Source organism: Ascaphus truei, chromosome 4, assembly GCF_040206685.1.
Source record: "Ascaphus truei isolate aAscTru1 chromosome 4, aAscTru1.hap1, whole genome shotgun sequence".
NCBI lineage: Eukaryota > Metazoa > Chordata > Amphibia > Anura > Ascaphidae > Ascaphus > Ascaphus truei.
In genome coordinates, this window is record NC_134486.1 from 2,697,486 (window position 1) to 2,721,543 (window position 24,058).

The following is a 24,058-nucleotide window of genomic DNA, read 5'->3' on the forward strand; positions in this document are numbered from 1 at the left end:
TGCCTGTGATTACCCCCTGTATCCCCCCCAGCACATTAGTGTCTGTGCCAGGCTGCAGCCCCATACACATGTATGTAAGAGACACATATAGGGGGGTACAGCTGATATGTGAGTATATTGCAGGATTACCTGCTCCTTGCTGCTGCCTGTGATTACCCCCTGTATCCCCCCCAGCACATTAGTGTCTGTGCCAGGCTGCAGCCCCATACACATGTATGTAAGAGACACATATAGAGGGGTACAGCTGATATGTGAGTATATTGCAGGGTTACCTGCTCCTTGCTGCTCCCTGTGATTACCCCCTGTATCCCCCCAGCACATTAGTGTCTGTGTCAGGCTGCAGCTCCCATACACATGTATGTAAGAGACACATATAGAGGGGTACAGCTGATATGTGAGTATATTGCAGGGTTACCTGCTCCTTGCTGCTCCCTGTGATTACCCCCTGTATCCCCCCAGCACATTAGTGTCTGTGCCAGGCTGCAGCTCTCATACACATGTATGTAAGAGACACATATAGAGGGGTACAGCTGATATGTGAGTATATTGCAGGGTTACCTGCTCCTTGCTGCTCCCTGTGATTACCCCCTGTATCCCCCCCAGCACATTAGTGTCTGTGCCAGGCTGCAGCCCCCATACACATGTATGTAAGAGACACATATAGAGTGGTACAGCTGATATGTGAGTATATTGCAGGGTTACCTGCTCCTTGCTGCTCCCTGTGATTACCCCCTGTATCCCCCCCAGCACATTAGTGTCTGTGCCAGGCTGCAGCTCCCATACACATGTATGTAAGAGACACATATAGAGGGGTACAGCTGATATGTGAGTATATTGCAGAGTTACCTGCTCCTTGCTGCTCCCTGTGATTACCCCCTGTATCCCCCCCAGCACATTAGTGTCTGTGCCAGGCTGCAGCTCCCATACACATGTATGTAAGAGACACATATAGAGGGGTACAGCTGATATGTGAGTATATTGCAGGGTTACCTGCTCCTTGCTGCTGCCTCTGATTACCCCCTGTATCCCCCCAGCACATTAGTGTCTGTGCCAGGCTGCAGCCCCCATACACATGTATGTAAGAGACACATATAGAGGGGTACAGCGGATATGTGAGTATATTGCAGGGTTACCTGCTCCTTGCTGCTCCCTGTGATTACCCCCTGTATCCCCCCCAGCACATTAGTGTCTGTGCCAGGCTGCAGCTCCCACACACATGTATGTAAGAGACACATATAGAGGGGTACAGCTGATATGTGAGTATATTGCAGGATTACCTGCTCCTTGCTGCTCCCTGTGATTACCCCCTGTATCCCCCCAGCACATTAGTGTCTGTGCCAGGCTGCAGCTCCCATACACATGTATGTAAGAGACACATATAGAAGGGTACAGCTGATATGTGAGTATATTGCAGGGTTACCTGCTCCTTGCTGCTCCCTGTGATTACCCCCTGTATCCCCCCCCAGCACATTAGTGTCTGTGCCAGGCTGCAGCCCCCATACACATGTATGTAAGAGACACATATAGAGGGGTACAGCTGATATGTGAGTATATTGCAGGGTTACCTGCTCCTTGCTGCTGCCTCTGATTACCCCCTGTATCCCCCCAGCACATTAGTGTCTGTGCCAGGCTGCAGCCCCCATACACATGTATGTAAGAGACACATATAGAGGGGTACAGCGGATATGTGAGTATATTGCAGGGTTACCTGCTCCTTGCTGCTGCCTGTGATTACCCCCTGTATCCCCCCCAGCACATTAGTGTCTGTGCCAGGCTGCAGCTCCCATACACATGTATGTGAGACACATATAGAGGGGTACAGCTGATATGTGAGTATATTGCAGGGTTACCTGCTCCTTGCTGCTCCCTGTGATTACCCCCTGTATCCCCCCAGCACATTAGTGTCTGTGCCAGGCTGCAGCTCCCATACACATGTATGTAAGAGACACATATAGAGGGGTACAGCTGATATGTGAGTATATTGCAGGGTTACCTGCTCCTTGCTGCTCCCTGTGATTACCCCCTGTATCCCCCCAGCACATTAGTGTCTGTGCCAGGCTGCAGCTCCCATACACATGTATGTAAGAGACACATATAGAGGGGTACAGCTGATATGTGAGTATATTGCAGGAATACCTGCTCCTTGCTGCTCCCTGTGATTACCCCCTGTATCCCCCCCAGCACATTAGTGTCTGTGCCAGGCTGCAGCTCCCATACACATGTATGTAAGAGACACATATAGAGGGGTACAGCTGATATGTGAGTATATTGCAGGATTACCTGCTCCTTGCTGCTCCCTGTGATTACCCCCTGTATCCCCCCCAGCACATTAGTGTCTGTGCCAGGCTGCAGCTCCCATACACATGTATGTAAGAGACACATATAGAGGGGTACAGCTGATATGTGAGTATATTGCAGGGTTACCTGCTCCTTGCTGCTCCCTGTGATTACCCCCTGTATCCCCCCCAGCACATTAGTGTCTGTGCCAGGCTGCAGCTCCCATACACATGTATGTAAGAGACACATATAGAGGGGTACAGCTGATATGTGAGTATATTGCAGGGTTACCTGCTCCTTGCTGCTCCCTGTGATTACCCCCTGTATCCCCCCCAGCACATTAGTGTCTGTGCCAGGCGGCAGCTCCCATACACATGTATGTAAGAGACACATATAGAGGGGTACAGCTGATATGTGAGTATATTGCAGGGTTACCTGCTCCTTGCTGCTGCCTGTGATTACCCCCTGTATCCCCCCAGCACATTAGTGTCTGTGCCAGGCTGCAGCTCCCATACACATGTATGTAAGAGACACATATAGAGGGGTACAGCTGATATGTGAGTATATTGCAGGGTTACCTGCTCCTTGCTGCTCCCTGTGATTACCCCCTGTATCCCCCCCAGCACATTAGTGTCTGTGCCAGGCTGCAGCTCCCATACACATGTATGTAAGAGACACATATAGAGGGGTACAGCTGATATGTGAGTATATTGAAGGGTTACCTGCTCCTTGCTGCTCCCTGTGATTACTCCCTGTATCCCCCCCAGCACATTAGTGTCTGTGCCAGGCTGCAGCTCCCATACACATGTATGTAAGAGACACATATAGAGGGGTACAGCTGATATGTGAGTATATTGCAGGATTACCTGCTCCTTGCTGCTGCCTGTGATTACCCCCTGTATCCCCCCCAGCACATTAGTGTCTGTGCCAGGCTGCAGCTCCCATACACATGTATGTAAGAGACACATATAGAGGGGTACAGCTGATATGTGAGTATATTGCAGGATTACCTGCTCCTTGCTGCTCCCTGTGATTACCCCCTGTATCCCTCCCAGCACATTAGTGTCTGTGCCAGGCTGCAGCTCCCATACACATGTATGTAAGAGACACATATAGAGGGGTACAGCTGATATGTGAGTATATTGCAGGGTTACCTGCTCCTTGCTGCTCCCTGTGATTACCCCCTGTATCCCCCCCAGCACATTAGTGTCTGTGCCAGGCTGCAGCTCCCATACACATGTATGTAAGAAACACATATAGAGGGGTACAGCTGATATGTGAGTATATTGCAGGATTACCTGCTCCTTGCTGCTCCCTGTGATAACCCCCTGTATCCCCCCAGCACATTAGTGTCTGTGCCAGGCTGCAGCTCCCATACACATGTATGTAAGAGACACATATAGAGGGGTACAGCTGATATGTGAGTATATTGCAGGGTTACCTGCTCCTTGCTGCTCCCTGTGATTACCCCCTGTATCCCCCCAGCACATTAGTGTCTGTGCCAGGCTGCAGCTCCCATACACATGTATGTAAGAGACACATATAGAGGGGTACAGCTGATATGTGAGTATATTGCAGGGTTACCTGCTCCTTGCTGCTCCCTGTGATTACCCCCTGTATCCCCCCCCCAGCACATTAGTGTCTGTGCCAGGCTGCAGCTCCCATACACATGTATGTAAGAGACACATATAGAGGGGTACAGCTGATATGTGAGTATATTGCAGGATTACCTGCTCCTTGCTGCTCCCTGTGATTACCCCCTGTATCCCCCCCAGCACATTAGTGTCTGTGCCAGGCTGCAGCTCCCATACACATGTATGTAAGAGACACATATAGAGGGGTACAGCTGATATGTGAGTATATTGCAGGGTTACCTGCTCCTTGCTGCTGCCTGTGATTACCCCCTGTATCCCCCCCAGCACATTAGTGTCTGTGCCAGGCTGCAGCTCCCATACACATGTATGTAAGAGACACATATAGAGAGGTACAGCTGATATGTGAGTATATTGCAGGGTTACCTGCTCCTTGCTGCTCCCTGTGATTACCCCCTGTATCCCCCCCAGCACATTAGTGTCTGTGCCAGGCTGCAGCTCCCATACACATGTATGTAAGAGACACATATAGAGGGGTACAGCTGATATGTGAGTATATTGCAGGGTTACCTGCTCCTTGCTGCTGCCTGTGATTACCCCCTGTATCCCCCCCAGCACATTAGTGTCTGTGCCAGGCTGCAGCTCCCATACACATGTATGTAAGAGACACATATAGAGAGGTACAGCTGATATGTGAGTATATTGCAGGGTTACCTGCTCCTTGCTGCTCCCTGTGATTACCCCCTGTATCCCCCCCAGCACATTAGTGTCTGTGCCAGGCTGCAGCTCCCATACACATGTATGTAAGAGACACATATAGAGGGGTACAGCTGATATGTGAGTATATTGCAGGGTTACCTGCTCCTTGCTGCTCCCTGTGATTACCCCCTGTATCCCCCCAGCACATTAGTGTCTGTGCCAGGCTGCAGCACCCATACACATGTATGTAAGAGACACATATAGAGGGGTACAGCTGATATGTGAGTATATTGCAGGGTTACCTGCTCCTTGCTGCTCCCTGTGATTACCCCCTGTATCCCCCCAGCACATTAGTGTCTGTGCCAGGCTGCAGCTCTCATACACATGTATGTAAGAGACACATATAGAGGGGTACAGCTGATATGTGAGTATATTGCAGGATTACCTGCTCCTTGCTGCTCCCTGTGATTACCCCCTGTATCCCCCCCAGCACATTAGTGTCTGTGCCAGGCTGCAGCTCCCATACACATGTATGTAAGAGACACATATAGAGGGGTACAGCTGATATGTGAGTATATTGCAGGGTTACCTGCTCCTTGCTGCTGCCTGTGATTACCCCCTGTATCCCCCCCAGCACATTAGTGTCTGTGTCAGGCTGCAGCTCCCATACACATGTATGTAAGAGACACATATAGAGGGGTACAGCTGATATGTGAGTATATTGCAGGGTTACCTGCTCCTTGCTGCTCCCTGTGATTACCCCCTGTATCCCCCCCAGCACATTAGTGTCTGTGCCAGGCTGCAGCTCCCATACACATGTATGTAAGAAACACATATAGAGGGGTACAGCTGATATGTGAGTATATTGCAGGATTACCTGCTCCTTGCTGCTCCCTGTGATTACCCCCTGTATCCCCCCCAGCACATTAGTGTCTGTGCCAGGCTGCAGCTCCCATACACATGTATGTAAGAGACACATATAGAGGGGTACAGCTGATATGTGAGTATATTGCAGGATTACCTGCTCCTTGCTGCTCCCTGTGATTACCCCCTGTATCCCCCCAGCACATTAGTGTCTGTGCCAGGCTGCAGCTCCCATACACATGTATGTAAGAGACACATATAGAGGGGTACAGCTGATATGTGAGTATATTGCAGGGTTACCTGCTCCTTGCTGCTCCCTGTGATTACCCCCTGTATCCCCCCAGCACATTAGTGTCTGTGCCAGGCTGCAGCTCCCATACACATGTATGTAAGAGACACATATAGAGGGGTACAGCTGATATGTGAGTATATTGCAGGGTTACCTGCTCCTTGCTGCTCCCTGTGATTACCCCCTGTATCCCCCCAGCACATTAGTGTCTGTGCCAGGCTGCAGCTCCCATACACATGTATGTAAGAGACACATATAGAGGGGTACAGCTGATATGTGAGTATATTGCAGGATTACCTGCTCCTTGCTGCTCCCTGTGATTACCCCCTGTATCCCCCCCAGCACATTAGTGTCTGTGCCAGCTTGCAGCTCCCATACACATGTATGTAAGAAACACATATAGAGGGGTACAGCTGATATGTGAGTATATTGCAGGGTTACCTGCTCCTTGCTGCTCCCTGTGATTACCCCCTGTATCCCCCCAGCACATTAGTGTCTGTGCCAGGCTGCAGCTCCCATACACATGTATGTAAGAGACACATATAGAGGGGTACAGCTATGTGAGTATATTGCAGGGTTACCTGCTCCTTGCTGCTGCCTGTGATTACCCCCTGTATCCCCCCCAGCACATTAGTGTCTGTGCCAGGCTGCAGCTCCCATACACATGTATGTAAGAGACACATATAGAGGGGTACAGCTGATATGTGAGTATATTGCAGGGTTACCTGCTCCTTGCTGCTCCCTGTGATTACCCCCTGTATCCCCCCAGCACATTAGTGTCTGTGCCAGGCTGCAGCGCCCATACACATGTATGTAAGAGACACATATAGAGGGGTACAGCTGATATGTGAGTATATTGCAGGATTACCTGCTCCTTGCTGCTGCCTGTGATTACCCCCTGTATCCCCCCCAGCACATTAGTGTCTGTGCCAGGCTGCAGCTCCCATACACATGTATGTAAGAAACACATATAGAGGGGTACAGCTGATATGTGAGTATATTGCAGGGTTACCTGCTCCTTGCTGCTCCCTGTGATTACCCCCTGTATCCCCCCAGCACATTAGTGTCTGTGCCAGGCTGCAGCTCCCATACACATGTATGTAAGAGACACATATAGAGGGGTACAGCTGATATGTGAGTATATTGCAGGGTTACCTGCTCCTTGCTGCTGCCTGTGATTACCCCCTGTATCCCCCCCAGCACATTAGTGTCTGTGCCAGGCTGCAGCTCCCATACACATGTATGTAAGAGACACATATAGAGGGGTACAGCTGATATGTGAGTATATTGCAGGATTACCTGCTCCTTGCTGCTCCCTGTGATTACCCCCTGTATCCCCCCCAGCACATTAGTGTCTGTGCCAGGCTGCAGCTCCCATACACATGTATGTAAGAAACACATATAGAGGGGTACAGCTGATATGTGAGTATATTGCAGGGTTACCTGCTCCTTGCTGCTGCCTGTGATTACCCCCTGTATCCCCCCCAGCACATTAGTGTCTGTGCCAGGCTGCAGCTCCCATACACATGTATGTAAGAGACACATATAGAGGGGTACAGCTGATATGTGAGTATATTGCAGGGTTACCTGCTCCTTGCTGCTCCCTGTGATTACCCCCTGTATCCCCCCCAGCACATTAGTGTCTGTGCCAGGCTACAGCTCCCATACACATGTATGTAAGAGACACATATAGAGGGGTACAGCTGATATGTGAGTATATTGCAGGATTACCTGCTCCTTGCTGCTCCCTGTGATTACCCCCTGTATCCCCCCCCAGCACATTAGTGTCTGTGCCAGGCTGCAGCTCCCATACACATGTATGTAAGAGACACATATAGAGGGGTACAGCTGATATGTGAGTATATTGCAGGGTTACCTGCTCCTTGCTGCTCCCTGTGATTACCCCCTGTATCCCCCCAGCACATTAGTGTCTGTGCCAGGCTGCAGCTCCCATACACATGTATGTAAGAGACACATATAGAGGGGTACAGCTGATATGTGAGTATATTGCAGGATTACCTGCTCCTTGCTGCTGCCTGTGATTACCCCCTGTATCCCCCCCAGCACATTAGTGTCTGTGCCAGGCTGCAGCCCCCATACACATGTATGTAAGAGACACATATAGAGGGGTACAGCTGATATGTGAGTATATTGCAGGGTTACCTGCTCCTTGCTGCTCCCTGTGATTACCCCCTGTATCCCCCCAGCACATTAGTGTCTGTGCCAGGCTGCAGCTCCCATACACATGTATGTAAGAGACACATATAGAGGGGTACAGCTGATATGTGAGTATATTGCAGGGTTACCTGCTCCTTGCTGCTCCCTGTGATTACCCCCTGTATCCCCCCAGCACATTAGTGTCTGTGCCAGGCTGCAGCTCCCATACACATGTATGTAAGAGACACATATAGAGGGGTACAGCTGATATGTGAGTATATTGCAGGGTTACCTGCTCCTTGCTGCTCCCTGTGATTACCCCCTGTATCCCCCCCAGCACATTAGTGTCTGTGCCAGGCTGCAGCTCCCATACACATGTATGTAAGAGACACATATAGAGGGGTACAGCTGATATGTGAGTATATTGCAGGATTACCTGCTCCTTGCTGCTGCCTGTGATTACCCCCTGTATCCCCCCCAGCACATTAGTGTATGTGCCAGGCTGCAGCTCCCATACACATGTATGTAAGAGACACATATAGAGGGGTACAGCTGATATGTGAGTATATTGCAGGATTACCTGCTCCTTGCTGCTGCCTGTGATTACCCCCTGTATCCCCCCAGCACATTAGTGTCTGTGCCAGGCTGCAGCGCCCATACACATGTATGTAAGAGACACATATAGAGGGGTACAGCTGATATGTGAGTATATTGCAGGATTACCTGCTCCTTGCTGCTCCCTGTGATTACCCCCTGTATCCCCCCCAGCACATTAGTGTCTGTGCCAGGCTGCAGCTCCCATACACATGTATGTAAGAAACACATATAGAGGGGTACAGCTGATATGTGAGTATATTGCAGGGTTACCTGCTCCTTGCTGCTCCCTGTGATTACCCCCTGTATCCCCCCCAGCACATTAGTGTCTGTGCCAGGCTGCAGCTCCCATACACATGTATGTAAGAGACACATATAGAGGGGTACAGCTGATATGTGAGTATATTGCAGTGTTACCTGCTCCTTGCTGCTCCCTGTGATTACCCCCTGTATCCCCCCAGCACATTAGTGTCTGTGCCAGGCTGCAGCTCCCATACACATGTATGTAAGAGACACATATAGAGGGGTACAGCTGATATGTGAGTATATTGCAGGGTTACCTGCTCCTTACTGCTCCCTGTGATTACCCCCTGTATCCCCCCCAGCACATTAGTGTCTGTGCCAGGCTGCAGCTCCCATACACATGTATGTAAGAGACACATATAGAGGGGTACAGCTGATATGTGAGTATATTGCAGGATTACCTGCTCCTTGCTGCTGCCTGTGATTACCCCCTGTATCCCCCCCAGCACATTAGTGTCTGTGCCAGGCTGCAGCTCCCATACACATGTATGTAAGAGACACATATAGAGGGGTACAGCTGATATGTGAGTATATTGCAGTGTTACCTGCTCCTTGCTGCTCCCTGTGATTACCCCCTGTATCCCCCCCAGCACATTAGTGTCTGTGCCAGGCTGCAGCTCCCATACACATGTATGTAAGAGACACATATAGAGGGGTACAGCTGATATGTGAGTATATTGCAGTGTTACCTGCTCCTTGCTGCTCCCTGTGATTACCCCCTGTATCCCCCCCAGCACATTAGTGTCTGTGCCAGGCTGCAGCTCCCATACACATGTATGTAAGAGACACATATAGAGGGGTACAGCTGATATGTGAGTATATTGCAGGATTACCTGCTCCTTGCTGCTCCCTGTGATTACCCCCTGTATCCCCCCCAGCACATTAGTGTCTGTGCCAGGCTGCAGCTCCCATACACATGTATGTAAGAGACACATATAGAGGGGTACAGCTGATATGTGAGTATATTGCAGGATTACCTGCTCCTTGCTGCTCCCTGTGATTACCCCCTGTATCCCCCCAGCACATTAGTGTCTGTGCCAGGCTGCAGCTCCCATACACATGTATGTAAGAGACACATATAGAGGGGTACAGCTGATATGTGAGTATATTGCAGGGTTACCTGCTCCTTGCTGCTCCCTGTGATTACCCCCTGTATCCCCCCCAGCACATTAGTGTCTGTGCCAGGCTGCAGCTCCCATACACATGTATGTAAGAGACACAAATAGAGGGGTACAGCTGATATGTGAGTATATTGCAGGATTACCTGCTCCTTGCTGCTCCCTGTGATTACCCCCTGTATCCCCCCCAGCACATTAGTGTCTGTGCCAGGCTGCAGCTCCCATACACATGTATGTAAGAGACACATATAGAGGGGTACAGCTGATATGTGAGTATATTGCAGGATTACCTGCTCCTTGCTGCTCCCTGTGATTACCCCCTGTATCCCCCCCAGCACATTAGTGTCTGTGCCAGGCTGCAGCTCCCATACACATGTATGTAAGAGACACATATAGAGGGGTACAGCTGATATGTGAGTATATTGCAGGATTACCTGCTCCTTGCTGCTCCCTGTGATTACCCCCTGTATCCCCCCCAGCACATTAGTGTCTGTGCCAGGCTGCAGCTCCCATACACATGTATGTAAGAGACACATATAGAGGGGTACAGCTGATATGTGAGTATATTGCAGGATTACCTGCTCCTTGCTGCTCCCTGTGATTACCCCCTGTATCCCCCCCAGCACATTAGTGTCTGTGCCAGGCTGCAGCTCCCATACACATGTATGTAAGAGATACATATAGAGGGGTACAGCTGATATGTGAGTATATTGCAGGGTTACCTGCTCCTTGCTGCTCCCTGTGATTGCCCCCTGTATCCCCCCCAGCACATTAGTGTCTGTGCCAGGCTGCAGCTCCCATACACATGTATGTAAGAGACACATATAGAAGGGTACAGCTGATATGTGAGTATATTGCAGGGTTACCTGCTCCTTGCTGCTCCCTGTGATTACCCCCTGTATCCCCCCCCCCCAGCACATTAGTGTCTGTGCCAGGCTGCAGCTCCCATACACATGTATGTAAGAGACACATATAGAGGGGTACAGCTGATATGTGAGTATATTGCAGGATTACCTGCTCCTTGCTGCTCCCTGTGATTACCCCCTGTATCCCCCCCAGCACATTAGTGTCTGTGCCAGCGTGCAGCACACATACACATGTATGTAAGAGACACATATAGAGAGGTACAGCTGATATGTGAGTATATTGCAGGGTTACCTGCTCCTTGCTGCTGCCTGTGATTACCCCCTGTATCCCCCCCAGCACATTAGTGTCTGTGCCAGGCTGCAGCTCCCATACACATGTATGTAAGAGACACATATAGAGGGGTACAGCGGATATGTGAGTATATTGCAGGGTTACCTGCTCCTTGCTGCTCCCTGTGATTACCCCCTGTATCCCCCCCAGCACATTAGTGTCTGTGCCAGGCTGCAGCTCCCATACACATGTATGTAAGAGACACATATAGAGGGGTACAGCTGATATGTGAGTATATTGCAGGGTTACCTGCTCCTTGCTGCTCCCTGTGATTACCCCCTGTATCCCCCCCAGCACATTAGTGTCTGTGCCAGGCTGCAGCTCCCACACACATGTATGTAAGAGACACATATAGAGGGGTACAGCTGATATGTGAGTATATTGCAGGATTACCTGCTCCTTGCTGCTCCCTGTGATTACCCCCTGTATCCCCCCCAGCACATTAGTGTCTGTGCCAGGCTGCAGCTCCCATACACATGTATGTAAGAGACACATATAGAGGGGTACAGCTGATATGTGAGTATATTGCAGGGTTACCTGCTCCTTGCTGCTCCCTGTGATTACCCCCTGTATCCCCCCCAGCACATTAGTGTCTGTGCCAGGCTGCAGCTCCCATACACATGTATGTAAGAGACACATATAGAGGGGTACAGCTGATATGTGAGCATATTGCAGGATTACCTGCTCCTTGCTGCTCCCTGTGATTACCCCCTGTATCCCCCCCAGCACATTAGTGTCTGTGCCAGGCTGCAGCTCCCATACACATGTATGTAAGAGACACATATAGAGGGGTACAGCTGATATGTGAGTATATTGCAGGGTTACCTGCTCCTTGCTGCTCCCTGTGATTACCCCCTGTATCCCCCCCAGCACATTAGTGTCTGTGCCAGGCTGCAGCTCCCATACACATGTATGTAAGAGACACATATAGAGGGGTACAGCTGATATGTGAGCATATTGCAGGGTTACCTGCTCCTTGCTGCTCCCTGTGATTACCCCCTGTATCCCCCCCAGCACATTAGTGTCTGTGCCAGGCTGCAGCTCCCATACACATGTATGTAAGAGACACATATAGAGGGGTACAGCTGATATGTGAGTATATTGCAGGATTACCTGCTCCTTGCTGCTCCCTGTGATTACCCCCTGTATCCCCCCAGCACATTAGTGTCTGTGTCAGGCTGCAGCTCCCATACACATGTATGTAAGAGACACATATAGAGGGGTACAGCTGATATGTGAGTATATTGCAGGGTTACCTGCTCCTTGCTGCTCCCTGTGATTACCCCCTGTATCCCCCCCAGCACATTAGTGTCTGTGCCAGGCTGCAGCTCCCATACACATGTATGTAAGAGACACATATAGAGGGGTACAGCTGATATGTGAGTATATTGCAGGATTACCTGCTCCTTGCTGCTCCCTGTGAGTACCCCCTGTATCCCCCCAGCACATTAGTGTCTGTGCCAGACTGCAGCTCCCATACACATGTATGTAAGAGACACATATAGAGGGGTACAGCTGATATGTGAGTATATTGCAGGGTTACCTGCTCCTTGCTGCTCCCTGTGATTACCCCCTGTATCCCCCCCAGCACATTAGTGTCTGTGCCAGGCTGCAGCTCCCACACACATGTATGTAAGAGACACATATAGAGGGGTACAGCTGATATGTGAGTATATTGCAGGGTTACCTGCTCCTTGCTGCTCCCTGTGATTACCCCTGTACCCCCCCCAGCACATTAGTGTCTGTGCCAGGCTGCAGCTCCCATACACATGTATGTAAGAGACACATATAGAGGGGTACAGCTGATATGTGAGTATATTGCAGGGTTACCTGCTCCTTGCTGCTCCCTGTGATTACCCCCTGTATCCCCCCAGCACATTAGTGTCTGTGCCAGGCTGCAGCTCCCATACACATGTATGTAAGAGACACATATAGAGGGGTACAGCTGATATGTGAGTATATTGCAGGGTTACCTGCTCCTTGCTGCTCCCTGTGATTACCCCCTGTATCCCCCCAGCACATTAGTGTCTGTGCCAGGCTGCAGCTCCCATACACATGTATGTAAGAGACACATATAGAGGGGTACAGCTGATATGTGAGTATATTGCAGGGTTACCTGCTCCTTGCTGCTCCCTGTGATTACCCCCTGTATCCCCCCCCCAGCACATTAGTGTCTGTGCCAGGCTGCAGCTCCCATACACATGTATGTAAGAGACACATATAGAGGGGTACAGCTGATATGTGAGTATATTGCAGGGTTACCTGCTCCTTGCTGCTGCCTCTGATTACCCCCTGTATCCCCCCAGCACATTAGTGTCTGTGCCAGGCTGCAGCCCCCATACACATGTATGTAAGAGACACATATAGAGGGGTACAGCTGATATGTGAGTATATTGCAGGGTTACCTGCTCCTTGCTGCTCCCTGTGATTACCCCCTGTATCCCCCCCAGCACATTAGTGTCTGTGCCAGGCTGCAGCTTCCATACACATGTATGTAAGAGACACATATAGAGGGGTACAGCTGATATGTGAGTATATTGCAGGGTTACCTGCTCCTTGCTGCTCCCTGTGATTACCCCCTGTATCCCCCCCAGCACATTAGTGTCTGTGCCAGGCTGCAGCCCCCATACACATGTATGTAAGAGACACATATAGAGGGGTACAGCTGATATGTGAGTATATTGCAGGGTTACCTGCTCCTTGCTGCTCCCTGTGATTACCCCCTGTATCCCTCCCAGCACATTAGTGTCTGTGCCAGGCTCCAGCTCCCATACACATGTATGTAAGAGACACATATAGAGGGGTACAGCTGATATGTGAGTATATTGCAGGATTACCTGCTCCTTGCTGCTGCCTGTGATTACACCCTGTATCCCCCCCAGCACATTAGTGTCTGTGCCAGGCTCCAGCTCCCATACACATGTATGTAAGAGACACATATAGAGGGGTACAGCTGATATGTGAGTATATTGCAGGATTACCTGCTCCTTGCTGCTCCCTGTGATTACCCCCTGTATCCCCCCCAGCACATTAGTGTCTGTGCCAGGCTGCAGCTCCCATACACATGTATGTAAGAGACACATATAGAGGGGTACAGCGGATATGTGAGTATATTGCAGGATTACCTGCTCCTTGCTGCTGCCTCTGATTACCCCCTGTATCCCCCCAGCACATTAGTGTCTGTGCCAGGCTGCAGCTCCCATACACATGTATGTAAGAGACACATATAGAGGGGTACAGCTGATATGTGAGTATATTGCAGGGTTACCTGCTCCTTGCTGCTCCCTGTGATTACCCCCTGTATCCCCCCAGCACATTAGTGTCTGTGCCAGGCTGCAGCTCCCATACACATGTATGTAAGAGACACATATAGAGGGGCACAGCTGATATGTGAGTATATTGCAGGATTACCTGCTCCTTGCTGCTCCCTGTGATTACCCCCTGTATCCCCCCCAGCACATTAGTGTCTGTGCCAGGCTGCAGCTCCCATACACATGTATGTAAGAGACACATATAGAGGGGTACAGCTGATATGTGAGTATATTGCAGGGTTACCTGCTCCTTGCTGCTCCCTGTGATTACCCCCTGTATCCCCCCCAGCACATTAGTGTCTGTGCCAGGCTGCAGCTCCCATACACATGTATGTAAGAGACACATATAGAGGGGTACAGCTGATATGTGAGTATATTGCAGGGTTACCTGCTCCTTGCTGCTCCCTGTGATTACCCCCTGTATCCCCCCCAGCACATTAGTGTCTGTGCCAGGCTGCAGCTCCCATACACATGTATGTAAGAGACACATATAGAGGGGTACAGCTGATATGTGAGTATATTGCAGGATTACCTGCTCCTTGCTGCTCCCTGTGATTACCCCCTGTATCCCCCCCAGCACATTAGTGTCTGTGCCAGGCTGCAGCTCCCATACACATGTATGTAAGAAACACATATAGAGGGGTACAGCTGATATGTGAGTATATTGCAGGGTTACCTGCTCCTTGCTGCTGCCTGTGATTACCCCCTGTATCCCCCCCAGCACATTAGTGTCTGTGCCAGGCTGCAGCTCCCATACACATGTATGTAAGAGACACATATAGAGGGGTACAGCTGATATGTGAGTATATAGCAGGGTTACCTGCTCCTTGTTGCTCCCTGTGATTACCCCCTGTATCCCCCCCAGCACATTAGTGTCTGTGCCAGGCTGCAGCCCCCATACACATGTATGTAAGAGACACATATAGAGGGGTACAGCTGATATGTGAGTATATTGCAGGATTACCTGCTCCTTGCTGCTCCCTGTGATTACCCCCTGTATCCCCCCCAGCACATTAGTGTCTGTGCCAGGCTGCAGCTCCCATACACATGTATGTAAGAGACACATATAGAGGGGTACAGCTGATATGTGAGTATATTGCAGGGTTACCTGCTCCTTGCTGCTCCCTGTGATTACCCCCTGTATCCCCCCCAGCACATTAGTGTCTGTGCCAGGCTGCAGCTCCCATACACATGTATGTAAGAGACACATATAGAGGGGTACAGCTGATATGTGAGTATATTGCAGGATTACCTGCTCCTTGCTGCTCCCTGTGATTACCCCCTGTATCCCCCCCAGCACATTAGTGTCTGTGCCAGGCTGCAGCTCCCATACACATGTATGTAAGAGACACATATAGAGGGGTACAGCTGATATGTGAGTATATTGCAGGGTTACCTGCTCCTTGCTGCTCCCTGTGATTACCCCCTGTATCCCCCCAGCACATTAGTGTCTGTGCCAGGCTGCAGCTCCCATACACATGTATGTAAGAGACACATATAGAGGGGTACAGCTGATATGTGAGTATATTGCAGGATTACCTGCTCCTTGCTGCTCCCTGTGATTACCCCCTGTATCCCCCCCAGCACATTAGTGTCTGTGCCAGGCTGCAGCCCCCATACACATGTATGTAAGAGACACATATAGAGGGGTACAGCTGATATGTGAGTATATTGCAGGGTTACCTGCTCCTTGCTGCTCCTTGTGATTACCCCCTGTACCCCCCCAGCACATTAGTGTCTGTGCCAAGCTGCAGCTCCCATACACATGTATGTAAGAGACACATATAGAGGGGTACAGCTGATATGTGAGTATATTGCAGGATTACCTGCTCCTTGCTGCTCCCTGTGATTACCCCCTGTATCCCCCCAGCACATTAGTGTCTGTGCCAGGCTGCAGCTCCCATACACATGTATGTAAGAGACACATATAGAGGGGTACAGCTGATATGTGAGTATATTGCAGGGTTACCTGCTCCTTGCTGCTCCCTGTGATTACCCCCTGTATCCCCCCAGCACATTAGTGTCTGTGCCAGGCTGCAGCTCCCATACACATGTATGTAAGAGACACATATAGAGGGGTACAGCTGATATGTGAGTATATTGCAGGATTACCTGCTCCTTGCTGCTCCCTGTGATTACCCCCTGTATCCCCCCCAGCACATTAGTGTCTGTGCCAGGCTGCAGCCCCCATACACATGTATGTAAGAGACACATATAGAGGGGTACAGCTGATATGTGAGTATATTGCAGGGTTACCTGCTCCTTGCTGCTCCTTGTGATTACCCCCTGTACCCCCCCAGCACATTAGTGTCTGTGCCAAGCTGCAGCTCCCATACACATGTATGTAAGAGACACATATAGAGGGGTACAGCTGATATGTGAGTATATTGCAGGATTACCTGCTCCTTGCTGCTCCCTGTGATTACCCCCTGTATCCCCCCCAGCACATTAGTGTCTGTGCCAGGCTGCAGCTCCCATACACATGTATGTAAGAGACACATATAGAGGGGTACAGCTGATATGTGAGTATATTGCAGGATTACCTGCTCCTTGCTGCTCCCTGTGATTACCCCCTGTATCCCCCCAGCACATTAGTGTCTGTGCCAGGCTGCAGCTCCCATACACATGTATGTAAGAGACACATATAGAGGGGTACAGCTGATATGTGAGTATATTGCAGGATTAGCTGCTCCTTGCTGCTCCCTGTGATTACCCCCTGTATCCCCCCCAGCACATTAGTGTCTGTGCCAGGCTGCAGCTCCCATACACATGTATGTAAGAGACACATATAGAGGGGTACAGCTGATATGTGAGTATATTGCAGGGTTACCTGCTCCTTGCTGCTCCCTGTGATTACCCCCTGCATCCCCCCCAGCACATTAGTGTCTGTGCCAGGCTGCAGCTCCCATACACATGTATGTAAGAGACACATATAGAGGGGTACAGCTGATATGTGAGTATATTGCAGGGTTACCTGCTCCTTGCTGCTCCCTGTGATTGCCCCCTGTATCCCCCCCAGCACATTAGTGTCTGTGCCAGGCTGCAGCTCCCATACACATGTATGTAAGAGACACATATAGAAGGGTACAGCTGATATGTGAGTATATTGCAGGGTTACCTGCTCCTTGCTGCTCCCTGTGATTACCCCCTGTATCCCCCCCCCCAGCACATTAGTGTCTGTGCCAGGCTGCAGCTCCCATACACATGTATGTAAGAGACACATATAGAGGGGTACAGCTGATATGTGAGTATATTGCAGGGTTACCTGCTCCTTGCTGCTCCCTGTGATTACCCCCTGTATCCCCCCCAGCACATTAGTGTCTGTGCCAGGCTGCAGCTCCCACACACATGTATGTAAGAGACACATATAGAGGGGTACAGCTGATATGTGAGTATATTGCAGGATTACCTGCTCCTTGCTGCTCCCTGTGATTACCCCCTGTATCCCCCCCAGCACATTAGTGTCTGTGCCAGGCTGCAGCCCCCATACACATGTATGTAAGAGACACATATAGAGGGGTACAGCTGATATGTGAGTATATTGCAGGGTTACCTGCTCCTTGCTGCTCCCTGTGATTACCCCCTGTATCCCCCCCAGCACATTAGTGTCTGTGCCAGGCTGCAGCTCCCATACACATGTATGTAAGAGACACATATAGAGGGGTACAGCTGATATGTGAGTATATTGCAGGGTTACCTGCTCCTTGCTGCTCCCTGTGATTACCCCCTGTATCCCCCCAGCACATTAGTGTCTGTGCCAGGCTGCAGCTCCCATACACATGTATGTAAGAGACACATATAGAAGGGTACAGCTGATATGTGAGTATATTGCAGGATTACCTGCTCCTTGCTGCTCCCTGTGATTACCCCCTGTATCCCCCCCAGCACATTAGTGTCTGTGCCAGGCTGCAGCTCCCATACACATGTATGTAAGAGACACATATAGAGGGGTACAGCTGATATGTGAGTATATTGCAGGGTTACCTGCTCCTTGCTGCTCCCTGTGATTATCCCCTGTATCCCCCCCAGCACATTAGTGTCTGTGCCAGGCTGCAGCTCCCACACACATGTATGTAAGAGACACATATAGAGGGGTACAGCTGATATGTGAGTATATTGCAGGGTTACCTGCTCCTTGCTGCTCCCTGTGATTACCCCCTGTATCCCCCCAGCACATTAGTGTCTGTGCCAGGCTGCAGCTCCCATACACATGTATGTAAGAGACACATATAGAGGGGTACAGCTGATATGTGAGTATATTGCAGGGTTACCTGCTCCTTGCTGCTCCCTGTGATTACCCCCTGTATCCCCCCCAGCACATTAGTGTCTGTGCCAGGCTGCAGCCCCCATACACATGTATGTAAGAGACACATATAGAGGGGTACAGCTGATATGTGAGTATATTGCAGGGTTACCTGCTCCTTGCTGCTGCCTCTGATTACCCCCTGTATCCCCCCCAGCACATTAGTGTCTGTGCCAGGCTGCAGCTCCCATACACATGTATGTAAGAGACACATATAGAGGGGTACAGCTGATATGTGAGTATATTGCAGGGTTACCTGCTCCTTGCTGCTTCCTGTGATTACCCCCTGTATCCCCCCAGCACATTAGTGTCTGTGCCAGGCTGCAGCTCCCATACACATGTATGTAAGAGACACATATAGAGGGGTACAGCTGATATGTGAGTATATTGCAGGGTTACCTGCTCCTTGCTGCTCCCTGTGATTATCCCCTGTATCCCCCCCAGCACATTAGTGTCTGTGCCAGGCTGCAGCTCCCACACACATGTATGTAAGAGACACATATAGAGGGGTACAGCTGATATGTGAGTATATTGCAGGGTTACCTGCTCCTTGCTGCTCCCTGTGATTACCCCCTGTATCCCCCCAGCACATTAGTGTCTGTGCCAGGCTGCAGCTCCCATACACATGTATGTAAGAGACACATATAGAGGGGTACAGCTGATATGTGAGTATATTGCAGGGTTACCTGCTCCTTGCTGCTCCCTGTGATTACCCCCTGTATCCCCCCAGCACATTAGTGTCTGTGTCAGGCTGCAGCTCCCATACACATGTATGTAAGAGACACATATAGAGGGGTACAGCTGATATGTGAGTATATTGCAGGGTTACCTGCTCCTTGCTGCTCCCTGTGATTACCCCCTGTATCCCCCCCAGCACATTAGTGTCTGTGCCAGGCTGCAGCCCCCATACACATGTATGTAAGAGACACATATAGAGGGGTACAGCTGATATGTGAGTATATTGCAGGGTTACCTGCTCCTTGCTGCTCCCTGTGATTACACCCTGTATCCCCCCAGCACATTAGTGTCTGTGCCAGGCTGCAGCTCCCATACACATGTATGTAAGAGACACATATAGAGGGGTACAGCTGATATGTGAGTATATTGCAGGGTTACCTGCTCCTTGCTGCTCCCTGTGATTACCCCCTGTATCCCCCCCAGCACATTAGTGTCTGTGCCAGGCTGCAGCTCCCATACACATGTATGTAAGAGACACATATAGAGGGGTACAGCTGATATGTGAGTATATTGCAGGGTTACCTGCTCCTTGCTGCTCCCTGTGATTACCCCCTGTATCCCCCCAGCACATTAGTGTCTGTGCCAGGCTGCAGCTCCCATACACATGTATGTAAGAGACACATATAGAGGGGTACAGCTGATATGTGAGTATATTGCAGGATTACCTGCTCCTTGCTGCTCCCTGTGATTACCCCCTGTATCCCCCCCAGCACATTAGTGTCTGTGCCAGGCTGCAGCTCCCATACACATGTATGTAAGAGACACATATAGAGGGGTACAGCTGATATGTGAGTATATTGCAGGATTACCTGCTCCTTGCTGCTCCCTGTGATTACCCCCTGTATCCCCCCCAGCACATTAGTGTCTGTGCCAAGCTGCAGCTCCCATACACATGTATGTAAGAGACACATATAGAGGGGTACAGCTGATATGTGAGTATATTGCAGGATTACCTGCTCCTTGCTGCTCCCTGTGATTACTCCCTGTATCCCCCCCAGCACATTAGTGTCTGTGCCAGGTTGCAGCCCCCATACACATGTATGTAAGAGACACATATAGAGGGGTACAGCTGATATGTGAGTATATTGCAGGGTTACCTGCTCCTTGCTGCTCCCTGTGATTACCCCCTGTATCCCCCCCAGCACATTAGTGTCTGTGCCAGGCTGCAGCCCCCATACACATGTATGTAAGAGACACATATAGAGGGGTACAGCTGATATGTGAGTATATTGCAGGGTTACCTGCTCCTTGCTGCTCCCTGTGATTACCCACTGTATCCCCCCAGCACATTAGTGTCTGTGCCAGGCTGCAGCTCCCATACACATGTATGTAAGAGACACATATAGAGGGGTACAGCTGATATGTGAGTATACTGCAGAGTTACCTGCTCCTTGCTGCTGCCTGTGATTACCCCCTGTATCCCCCCAGCACATTAGTGTCTGTGCCAGGCTGCAGCTCCCATACACATGTATGTAAGAGACACATATAGAGGGGTACAGCTGATATGTGAGTATATTGCAGGGTTACCTGCTCCTTGCTGCTCCCTGTGATTACCCCCTGTATCCCCCCCAGCACATTAGTGTCTGTGCCAGGCTGCAGCTCCCATACACATGTATGTAAGAGACACATATAGAGGGGTACAGCTGATATGTGAGTATATTGCAGGATTACCTGCTCCTTGCTGCTCCCTGTGATTACCCCCTGTATCCCCCCAGCACATTAGTGTCTGTGCCAGGCTGCAGCTCCCATACACATGTATGTAAGAGACACATATAGAGGGGTACAGCTGATATGTGAGTATATTGCAGGATTACCTGCTCCTTGCTGCTCCCTGTGATTACCCCCTGTATCCCCCCCAGCACATTAGTGTCTGTGCCAGGCTGCAGCTCCCATACACATGTATGTAAGAGACACATATAGAGGGGTACAGCTGATATGTGAGTATATTGCAGGGTTACCTGCTCCTTGCTGCTCCCTGTGATTACCCCCTGTATCCCCCCCAGCACATTAGTGTATGTGCCAGGCTGCAGCTCCCATACACATGTATGTAAGAGACACATATAGAGGGGTACAGCTGATATGTGAGTATATTGCAGGGTTACCTGCTCCTTGCTGCTCCCTGTGATTACCCCCTGTATCCCCCCCAGCACATTAGTGTCTGTGCCAGGCTGCAGCTCCCATACACATGTATGTAAGAGACACATATAGAGGGGTACAGCTGATATGTGAGTATATTGCAGGATTACCTGCTCCTTGCTGCTCCCTGTGATTACCCCCTGTATCCCCCCAGCACATTAGTGTCTGTGCCAGGCTGCAGCTCCCATACACATGTATGTAAGAGACACATATAGAGGGGTACAGCTGATATGTGAGTATATTGCAGGGTTACCTGCTCCTTGCTGCTCCCTGTGATTACCCCCTGTATCCCCCCAGCACATTAGTGTCTGTGCCAGGCTGCAGCTCCCATACACATGTATGTAAGAGACACATATAGAGGGGTACAGCTGATATGTGAGTATATTGCAGGGTTACCTGCTCCTTGCTGCTCCCTGTGATTACCCCCTGTATCCCCCCCAGCACATTAGTGTCTGTGCCAGGCTGCAGCTCCCATACACATGTATGTAAGAGACACATATAGAGGGGTACAGCTGATATGTGAGTATATTGCAGGGTTACCTGCTCCTTGCTGCTCCCTGTGATTACCCCCTGTATCCCCCCCAGCACATTAGTGTCTGTGCCAGGCTGCAGCCCCCATACACATGTATGTAAGAGACACATATAGAGGGGTACAGCTGATATGTGAGTATATTGCAGGATTACCTGCTCCTTGCTGCTCCCTGTGATTACCCCCTGTATCCCCCCAGCACATTAGTGTCTGTGCCAGGCTGCAGCTCCCATACACATGTATGTAAGAGACACATATAGAGGGGTACAGCTGATATGTGAGTATATTGCAGGGTTACCTGCTCCTTGCTGCTCCCTGTGATTACCCCCTGTATCCCCCCCAGCACATTAGTGTCTGTGCCAGGCTGCAGCTCCCATACACATGTATGTAAGAGACACATATAGAGGGGTACAGCTGATATGTGAGTATATTGCAGGGTTACCTGCTCCTTGCTGCTCCCTGTGATTACCCCCTGTATCCCCCCAGCACATTAGTGTCTGTGCCAGGCTGCAGCTCCCATACACATGTATGTAAGAGACACATATAGAGGGGTACAGCTGATATGTGAGTATATTGCAGGGTTACCTGCTCCTTGCTGCTCCCTGTGATTACCCCCTGTATCCCCCCCAGCACATTAGTGTCTGTGCCAGGCTGCAGCTCCCATACACATGTATGTAAGAGACACATATAGAGGGGTACAGCTGATATGTGAGTATATTGCAGGGTTACCTGCTCCTTGCTGCTCCCTGTGATTACCCCCTGTATCCCCCCAGCACATTAGTGTCTGTGCCAGGCTGCAGCCCCCATACACATGTATGTAAGAGACACATATAGAGGGGTACAGCTGATATGTGAGTATATTGCAGGATTACCTGCTCCTTGCTGCTCCCTGTGATTACCCCCTGTATCCCCCCCAGCACATTAGTGTCTGTGCCAGGCTGCAGCTCCCATACACATGTATGTAAGAGACACATATAGAGGGGTACAGCTGATATGTGAGTATATTGCAGGATTACCTGCTCCTTGCTGCTCCCTGTGATTACCCCCTGTATCCCCCCAGCACATTAGTGTCTGTGCCAGGCTGCAGCTCCCATACACATGTATGTAAGAGACACATATAGAGGGGTACAGCTGATATGGGAGTATATTGCAGGGTTACCTGCTCCTTGCTGCTCCCTGTGATTACCCCCTGTATCCCCCCCAGCACATTAGTGTCTGTGCCAGGCTGCAGCTCCCATACACATGTATGTAAGAGACACATATAGAGGGGTACAGCTGATATGTGAGTATATTGCAGGATTACCTGCTCCTTGCTGCTCCCTGTGATTACCCCCTGTATCCCCCCAGCACATTAGTGTCTGTGCCAGGCTGCAGCTCCCATACACATGTATGTAAGAGACACATATAGAGGGGTACAGCTGATATGTGAGTATATTGCAGGGTTACCTGTATCCATATCCTCCCTGTATCACTGGCTGCTACATCCGGGTCACAGCCCTGTGTGCTGCTGCGCATGCTCACACTGAGGCATGCTGGGAGTTGTAGTTTTATACACAGGATACAGAGGCAGTGACACAGCAGCAGCAGCAGCAGCACAGTAACATTCCCCAGGCACTGTGCTGGGAGAGCTGCTGCTCCTGCATGTACATGTCTGTGCTCCTCTGGGTGCTGCTGCTCCTGCATGTACATGTCTGTGCTCCTCTGGGTGCTGCTGCTCCTGCATGTACATGTCTGTGCTCCTCTGGGTGCTGCTGCTCCTGCATGTACATGTCTGTGCTCCTCTGAGTGCTGCTGCTCCTGCATGTACATGTCTGTACTCCTCTGGGTGCTGCTGCTCCTGCATGTACATGTCTGTGCTCCTCTGGGTGCTGCTGCTCCTGCATGTACACGTCTGTGCTCCTCTGGGTGCTGCTGCTCCTGCATGTACACGTCTGTGCTCCTCTGGGTGCTG

The 24,058-nt window shown here is 50.5% G+C and overlaps 1 protein-coding gene across 2 annotated transcripts in view; it reads right to left on the reverse strand.

Moving 5' to 3' along the window:
• The window catches only part of LOC142492496 (uncharacterized), a 300,526-nt gene extending 276,889 nt beyond the window's left edge, over nt 1-23,637 (reverse strand). The window contains exon 1 of one of the 2 annotated variants that reach the window (XM_075595159.1): nt 23,554-23,637. The gene's annotated coding sequence lies outside the window, so the exon portion shown is untranslated. The remainder of the gene's footprint in view (nt 1-23,553) is intronic. The other variant, XM_075595160.1, reaches the window with a different exon arrangement.
• Between the last annotated feature and the right edge of the window lie 421 nt (nt 23,638-24,058).